General features: G+C 32.3%; 1 long non-coding RNA gene across 1 annotated transcript; it reads right to left on the reverse strand.

Moving 5' to 3' along the window:
• Positions 1–1,876: 1,876 nt before the first annotated feature.
• LOC119615657 lies at positions 1,877–8,716 on the reverse strand. The gene is made up of 4 exons (XR_005232463.1): positions 8,626–8,716; positions 8,492–8,560; positions 8,362–8,435; positions 1,877–2,013 (listed from the first exon to the last, which is right to left on the reverse strand). It is a non-coding gene; the product is annotated as an uncharacterized LOC119615657 (long non-coding RNA).
• Between the last annotated feature and the right edge of the window lie 1,071 nt (positions 8,717–9,787).

The following is a 9,787-nucleotide window of genomic DNA, read 5'->3' on the forward strand; positions in this document are numbered from 1 at the left end:
TTAGTTAAGTCAAACAAAAAAAAAATAGTTATACCTAATAATCTAGTCAATAAGCAAATCAAAATATAATACTTTACTAACATTATAATAATTTTCAAATATAAAAAAAATTACGATATGTTTATTTATGCTATTAGAATATTTGAAGCCACGTTTCACCACACTCTACATCAAAATATTTAAATTCATAAACAAATAGATAACTATAAAAATAAATAAATAAATAGAATAAATACAAAATTAAAAAATTATAAACAAATAAATGAATGAATGAATAAGTAAAGAAATAATAAATAAATAAATATAAAATAATATTTAAACTAACAAATAAATAAATAAATAAATAAATAAACGAATAAATTAATGAATATATTAATAAATAAATAAATTTATGAACAAATAAATAAATAAATAAATAAATAAATAAATAAATATATAAATAACGAATAAAGGAATAAATTAATGAATATTAATAATAAATAAATTTATAAATATATCAACAAATAAATAAATAAATAAATCAAAGAAATAAATAAATAAATAATATATAAATAAACGAATAAATGAATAAATTAATGAATATATTAATAAATAAATAAATTTATAAATATATCAACAAATAAATAATAAATAAATAAATAAGTAAATAAATAAATAATGAATAAAATATATACACGAATAAATAAATAAATTTATAGCTAAATAAATATATAAACAAATTAATATATAAATAAACAAAGGTATATCGTTGATATAAAAACATTTTTTTACATTTATCTTAATTATACATAAATAAGGAAATTGTAAAAGAATCTCAACATTTATAAATATATGCATGTATATAAATATAAACTTTTGTGATCATAAAATCATCCACTTTTACTAAACTTGTTAAGTTACTCATTTGTTTTAAATATTATAATTCTGTTGTTAATTATTATTGTTAGAAGTTTATTTTTTTGTTATTTGAATAAATCAATGTCTATTTTTAAGATTGAAATCTGAAAACATATTCATAGTGTTTGACAATGCAAGGATAAAAAGGAAAGAGGTAATGATGTGAATCATAGTGAACTGGTAAGTTTGATCTAGGGGTTCTTAGAATTTCAAGTACGGGTGAACAGGAACCAAGGATGACTGGGATAATGTCATGTCAGGGGAGGGCAACCCGCGAAGGTTGTAACATCTATTCCTTCAAGGACTCCGTGTAACCGTCTATTGCATAGATTGCTGTTAAGACTATTGTCATCTGTCCGTCCGTTTAATAGAAACTTCAACTCCATGGTGAATTCGTGATTACTATATGTTACTGATCGGTTTTACATTGGCACGATAGATTTAAATGTGACCAACTGTAGTGGAAAGAACCTACCAATTCCGACGAGCTAGCGTCGTGCAACCACCTGCGTGCCATTTCCACTTAGAAGTAAAGTTTTGTCACATTTTGGCGCCCAACGCATGAGCATTTAAAAAAAAAAAAAATGCCATATGCTACAATATATTAATGTTTATTTACTAAACGCAAGTCCCGGAAGGTGTCATACTTATAACACCATGCCTGTGTTGCGGCGTTTACTTTGTAACCATTAAAATATTGAGGAGCTAATCAATTCCAATCTGAATGTTTCTTTTAAGGTATGTCATAAACCATACGACTAAAAGTCTTGTGTTTATTTGCGACCTTAACAAATTCCTTTCGATGAGATTTGAAAAGTTCTCTTTTTGTGATATTGTCCTGTGTACTCTATTTAGTCCGAGTTTTGACAGCAAAATATATTTATATTGAAAACACCTCTAACATCATTTCAATCTATGCAAACGAATTTTATTTAATTTTCCAAAGGAAAATATCGATAAAATTTATATTTTTTTTAAGTTGAACAGTTTGAACATTTGACTTATGATTAATTTCATATTACTTAAAAATGTACATAAACTGATCCAAGGAGTCAACAATCAAAACAGAAAAACTACCAGCAACATCATTGATTCACATCAACCAATCATCAATACCTAAAATCAAAAAAGAAAAGGGAATAAAATTAATAATTTAGAAACAATAACAATAATAAAATTAATAATTAAGAAACAACAACAAACAATTTAACTAATAAACATAACATAGAAACTAACACGTTATATTTTGATTGTACTATACTAAAACTTTTAGTCATCTTGTCAATTTTGTTTTGTGACCTTTTTGATGTGTTGTGTCTAACATTGCCAATATCAGATTACTTAAACTATAAAAACGCTGACTGAAAACTGATTGGTACACATATCTACTCTATTCCTTTACTGGTCCTAAATATTTTTTTAGTAGGAATTAATTAAATTATTTTTATAGGTTTAAGATTTATATACTTTTCCTTTTATAATTGGTAATCCTTTTCGTACCTTAATATTCAAACATTTTCAAGTTTGGTTCTTAAGTCTTTTGTTTTATTTGCTTGTTTACTCAAACAAAAGTATTTAGTTATACGACATTTCACTTTTCAACAGTTTTCATTACATTTTTTAGATTAAATAATTTTATGAGAATCTGCAGGAACTTAGGTTTTAGATTTTTCTAGAAATTTTGCACGAAATTAGAAAATTTTGGTTTCTATAAATTGAGTAAAAGTTTATTTAGTTTGGTACCCATTAATTCAATATGGAACAAGGAAGAAATTTGAGATCCAGGGGTAAAACTTCGAGAGCAGGAGATAACCCAATAACAACAACAGCAACAACGACAACTTCAAGCACAACAACTACCAATGTCATACCTTCATTAATGTCACTGGCATTTCCTCAAATTCCCGTCACTGGTCATCAAAACACAACGTCCCATGGAACAGATAACACGATTCCGTCACCACAATATGCCAGCGTCACAGCTCAAGAAATTCGGCAACAATTTAATACCAATCAAACGGCACGAAATTTAAGGCTTAGCCAGAATATAGAAGATGCAAACGAAACTGTTATTAACAATGAGGGCCTAACATTAAGAGACTATGTTAGCGCATCAGTCGGCGCATCTCAGGCGCAGGTTTTAGGGCAAATTACTGAAACGTTACATCAGCTCGTACCTCGCATTGTTCAGGACGTAATGAGGGCTGAAAGAAATATGTCTTTTGGTACAATAAATGACTCAAATACGCAACCACCACCAAGACCATTCTGCAGTTCTCAACCGAGACCATTTGAGGTAAGAGACCAGCGACAACAAGCATTGCCCAATATTAACATGTACCCTAACCCAAGAATGACTGCACCTATTGACTTAGAAAAATGGGGTATAAAGTTTGATGGCAGTAGAAAATCATTTACTGTTGAGGATTTTGTGTTTAGGGTTGAATCACTGCAAGTAGACTATAATTGTCCGATGTCAACTCTCATGAAAGGATTTCACCACCTCTTGACCGGTAGTGCTTATGAATGGTTTTGGACTTTCCGTCGTGAAAACCCTTTTTGTGAGTGGACACAACTCAAACATCATCTAATAAGAAAATTCAGACGGTTTGAAAGCGATTCTGAGATCCAGAGATGTATCATGGAGCGCATACAACATCCCTCCGAATCTTCAGAAGCTTTTATTGGTGAAATTATTGCGTTGAAAAACCAGCTCAGCCGTGGAGTAAGAGAAGACGAACTTGTCCGCATCGTTAAAGACAATTTAAAAGACGGAATATATCAATTAATATATCCAATTCCCATTAATACTTTTGATCATTTGCTGGAAGAGTGTAGGCGTGCTGAAAGGAACTTAAGCAAACGAAATAACCATAGGCAGTACAACACTCGCAGAGTAAATGAACTCGAGTTCAATGAAGTCCCAACAAACTCTGAACATAACATTGAGGCACTGAGAATGAATCTACCACCAGCCAGACAGTTGATTTGTTGGAACTGTAAGACTCCTGGACACTCATTTGTTGAATGCGATTCCGAAAAACGTAACCTATTTTGTTACAAATGTGGGTTCGAAAACGTCATCACGCCCAAATGCCCGAAATGCTCGGGAAACAAATAGACGAACATGGTGTAAGCTGGGGCGGCATGTTCGAACCTAAACCAGTCAAAATCATTACAAAAATCTCTTCAACTCAAGTACCATCAACCCCTAAAAACAACATGCAAGAAACAGATAAACACATGCCTACATCTATATGCAAAGTAACCGAAACCGTCAAATCTAAAGCAATTAGCTCAAATCCAAACTATTTGTTGTCCTACGATGCACGTCTAGAAAATTATAATAAGACGAGAAATAGAATATTTAATGATGTTGAATACAAAACAAGTAAGAAAATCGAGAAAACACGTGAGAGGTATATGAAAAGAAAGTTTGAGAGAAAGGAAATCGCTGCAACATCACTAGATTCAGATATTGACATCAGACCGTATATGGATGTAGTGGTAAATGGAGTGTTTCTCAAAGGGTTAATGGATAGTGGAGCCTCTATTAGTTGTTTAGGAAAGAATTGTTTGGAAAATGTGGGAAAAATGAAGTGCAAGATTCTGGATTTTAAATCATCAATAAAAACTGCCGATGGTACAGATCAATGTATAATAGGGAAAGTAAAAGTTACAATAAAATTCGGTTCGGCAAATAAAGATGTTGTTTTGTATTTGATTCCTAATTTGAAGCAGGAACTTATATTAGGGTACGACTTTTGGCAACATGTCGGGATAAAAATCTGTCTAGCAAGTCCTAGAGTAGAAGAAATCACCAGAGAACCAGCCAACAACGATAAAGTCCACATGTTGTCATCACAAGAAAAGAAAATATTGGAACAAGTGAAGCTGTCATTTAGATGCTATACAAAGTTTGGATTGGGTAAAACCACACTGGAAACACACATCATTGATACTGGAGAAGCTCAACCCAAAAAGATGCGTTACTACCCTGTTAGTCCAGCGGTACAAAAACTCACGTACGCTGAACTAGATCGGATGATAGAGCTCGATGTTATTGAAATAGCCAAACAAGCTGATTGGAACAACAGAACCACACTGGTGATTAAGCCCAACAAAAATCGCTTGTGTTTAGATGCACGGGAACTGAATAAAGTGACTAAGAAGGACGCTTACCCCCTCCCAAATATTGATGGTTTGCTCGCTAGACTTGGGGACACGCATTACATATCGGCCATTGACTTAAAGGATGCATTTTGGCAGATCCCGTTAGAGGAATCTAGTAGACCCAAAACAGCTTTTACAGTCCAAGGTAGACCCCATTACCAGTTCAAGGTAATGCCTTTCGGATTATGTAATGCTGCACAACGTCTTTGTCGACTTATGGACAAGGTAATACCGTCAGAACTCAAGGACAGAATATTTGTTTACCTAGACGATCTTCTAGTAGTTTCGCCAAACTTTAAAGAACACATGGAGATGCTTAAAATAGTAGGTGAAAAGTTGTCTGCGGCGGGCCTAACCATAAATATGGAAAAATCCAAGTTCTGCCACAAGGAACTGAAATATTTAGGCTACATAGTCGGTGGAGGCAAGCTTAAGCCAGATCCCAGTAAAATTGAAGCCATCATGAACATGAGTCCACCTAAAAGTCCGAAAGAAGTCCGAAGTTTCTTAGGAACCGTAGGCTGGTATCGTCGATTTCTACACGATTTTTCCACTATCACCGCTCCATTAACTGATACCCTCAAAAAATCACCCAAATTCATCCTAACCCCTGAAGCGTTAAAGTCATTCGAAGAACTAAAACAACGTTTGGTATCTAGGCCCATTCTTTCTAGTCCAGATTTCAGCAAAAAATTTTTCATACAATGCGACGCATCAAATGTCGGAGTAGGAGCTGTCCTTTTTCAAAAAGACGAGGACGATGGTGAACACCCAATAGAGTACTTCTCTAGAAAACTCAACACAGCGCAAAAAAATTACTCGACAACTGAAAAAGAATGCCTCGCGGTTGTATTAGCTATCGAAAAATTTAGGCAATATGTCGAATTAATGGACTTTACTGTGATCACAGACCATTCGAGCCTCAAATGGCTAATGAAACAACAAGACCTGAATGGAAGACTGGCCAGATGGAGTCTCAAACTGCAGGGATTTAAATTCGATATCGAACACAGAAAAGGAAATAAAAATATTGTACCGGATATGCTATCAAGACTGGAAGTGGAAGAAGTAACGTTAGAACGAATTGGCTTAATTGACTTTAACTCAGAGGAATTTAAAAATCCTAAATACTTAACTCTAATCGAAACAGTAGAACAAAACATTGATAGATTACCAGATATAAAAATTAAGGATAATGTTGTGTACAAAAAGGTAGGATTTCATAGAGATGAAGAAAATGAGGAAAGTTGCTGGAAAATATGGTTGCCGGAGACATTGACAATGAATATATTGAAAAAGTCACACATTGATAATACCTCACATGGAGGTGTGGCCAAAACATTGTATAACATCAGGGAATATTTCTATTGGCCGTCAATAGTCAAAGACGTGCATAATTTTGTTAAGTCTTGCGAAACCTGCAAAGAAATCAAGCACCCGAAACAAATTCTAAGACCAAAAATGGGAAAGGAAGTGATGACACAAAGGCCTTTTCAAAAAATATATATAGATTTCCTTGGCCCATACCCGAGAAGCAAATCTGGAAACACCTATATCTTCATTGTATTAGACCATAAAACAAAATTTGTTCTATTAAAGGCCTTACCCAAAGCTTCAACCAAAGCAGTTAATAAGTTTTTAGTAGAAGAAGTTTTTTATAAGTTTGGCGTTCCAGAGCAAGTGCACTCTGACAATGGTAAACAATTTACCTCTATTGCCTTTCAGGAATTATTGGAAACGTTTGGTGTAAAACACATTAGAAGCCCAATACACTCTCCCCAAGCTAATGCTAGCGAGAGAGTAAATCAGTCCATTATCAGCGGTATTAGAAGCTTCTTGCAAAACGACCAATCCAGATGGGATGAGAATCTCAGTAAAATCGAACTTTCATTACGGTCAACAATACACACGTCTTTAGGAGTTACACCTTATTTTGCCTTAACTGGCTACAATATGATTACCCACGCGGACGCATATGAAATCTTAAGGAAGCTAAATTCAATTGAGGATGGTGAAACTCTGATAATGCCTAAATCAGACCAGATGAAAATCATACACAACAAAATAAAGGATAATTTGCACAAAGCTTACGAAAGAAACGTGAGATCATATAACAAAAGGACTAAGGATATATCTTTTAAAGAAGGACAGGAGGTTTACCGTAAAAATTTTGTACAAAGTAACTTTGCAAAAGGGATAAATGCAAAACTCTGTAAACCATGGCTAAAATGCAGAATAAGAAAAAAAGTTGGAATTAGCCAATACGAGGTGGAGAACTTAAAAAGACAACTCATCGGAGTGATACATGCACAACATTTGAAGCAGTAGTAGCAGTTGTAATTTGAATATTCTACATTAGAATTATAAGAATCGAGCTTGATAACATACTTTGCTACAGAATAAGAAACCAAGGGAAAATAAAACTCAATGTTTCCAAAGAAAGATTTTCACCGACAACTACACATAAAGGTATCTCGTTATACAGAATACATTACCAAATATCAACTTCATAGTTCAGTTAAGTGAAGAAATCTGATTTTACGATTAAGTAAGGAAACACATCAATGTGTAAAGTCTGACCACTAAATTTTCGACAACTATGTTTAATACATATTTTTTCCAATTTTTTTTTAGTACAATGATAAATAACAAAATTTCTTTAAATTTCTTAAAATGCTAGTGACAACTAGGACTGTATAGACCGAAACGAATATCACCTTATAGACAGAGCTATTATCACTAAAATCACAAACTAATAACTAACACAAAAAGCCTAGTATTCATCACATAAAACCATCCTAAACAAAAGCTAATTTCTTTTATCCAAATACTTCTATCGGAACAGAATTCGCACAATCCTTGAATGAAACAATTTTTCATTAATTCGAATCTAATACAAAGTGAAATAAAATGTGTTTTATTTCATCTTATATTTGCTAAAAAACATTTAATTCCGTATTCATAAACAATTTTTACATTTCAGCAATGTTCTGGAAATCAAAATTTTTATAGTTCTTTTTCATTTTAGAACAACATTTACATTCAAAATTTTGAAATGAATACGGAGATTACAAAACAAAATCTAGATGAGAGATTCGGCAATTGATGAAAATTAACGAAAGATTGTACAATTCGAGAAATATATTAACTAATCTTATGATAACTAAGTTTCAAACGACTAGATTACCTTAAACAGCATAATGAAACAGTTAAACAATCACAATTGACATAAATTGAAAGTTGGTAAAGTCGAATATTATCTATGAACTTTTCCGTTTAGAATTCACTCACCCTTTCATTCAACTGTCAGTAGATTCCATAAGGCAAGTCGGTTATAGACCTCTCTGTATGGAGATGGTAAATACCTATGAAATATTATCAGAGATGAATAGAAAATTAAGGAGAGGAAAAAGTAAGATACCATTTGGAACTTGTCACTATACGCTAGGTAGATGGACTGACCAAGTTGTTACTAAGTCACCGCAAACATCTATGAAAGGAAGAGTGTTAGGTAGTAGGGACAAATAATATTCCATAAACCTTGATGAAACTCACCATAACTGTTCTTCAACATACTCCCGATTCTATAATAACAAGAATAGGAGCCAAGATATTCTTGATTAGGTTTAATAATACTGCAACTCAGTAATATAATCCACATAATTCATCAAATTAACGAAAATTAACTTTGAAACAATTTATTTTTGTTTATGTTCATTGACAACCTTGAAAGATCATGGACACACATTGAGTAGTACAAAACTTTTCAAGATCCAGGTCGAGCTTTAGCATAATTTATTTTTGTATACAAAGTATAATAATTGAACACTAAGACGTTCCCGAACTTCGTCTAGTTCCCTGCTTTAGATCACTCCACGGGTATCGAGACAAAAGCAGGCTTTGTGACGGTAACGTCTGTTTATTTGAAGGATAAAACACTAAAAAATATTCTTTTATTAGATTTTTGTTTGTAAAACATAAACAAATAACAATCAGCTGCGCTCGTAACTCTACACTACGGTTTCTTTTTCATTGTTGTTTGACATTCGTGATGGATATTCATAAAAGGGTATTGACGTATAGAGGGCAGTAGCGTTTCCTTAGGGGATAAAGGGTCATTCACAATAACAGACCTGACGAAAAATCAGGGAACGACCTTAAAATGTTATTGAAAAAGGTAAAAAAACAGGAAAATTAGGGAATAGAGGGGAGTTAAGGGAATGGTATGTGTACATAAGCTTAATCACACATTTTTACAAGATCACATTAATCATTACACAATTGGATATCGAAGTGTGTGCTTGCTCAAATAACCCAATGAAAGTTATTGTAAAAATATTTGAAAATTGTGATATTGATTAAATTCAAAGTTATAAAAAAAATATAACACCATCTTTAATAAATACTGTTAAACTAGTGCTTCAATAAAATAAATATTTAAAAAAGGTATGAAACAAATTCGGAAAATGAATCAAATAATTTTAACATATTCCACTGATTATGTAATATTTATACAAATACACATAATTATTGAATTAATTATGCGTTGAATATTATATTGTGACGTTTGTATAAAATTAAATGATCAAATTGAAACAAGGAAAATACTGGATGTTGATTAATTTTGGTTTTTCTTACGAAGGTGATTTTGTCAATGTTGCAGTGCCATCTAGTGTTAAGATACCGAAGATTGTATAGCAAAGATAAAAACCATACA

The sequence above is a fragment of the Lucilia sericata genome, unplaced genomic scaffold (genome assembly GCF_015586225.1).
Source record: "Lucilia sericata isolate MDLA Ls3-8-SP2 unplaced genomic scaffold, ASM1558622v1 Contig006671F_arrow, whole genome shotgun sequence".
In the NCBI taxonomy this organism is placed as follows: domain Eukaryota; kingdom Metazoa; phylum Arthropoda; class Insecta; order Diptera; family Calliphoridae; genus Lucilia; species Lucilia sericata.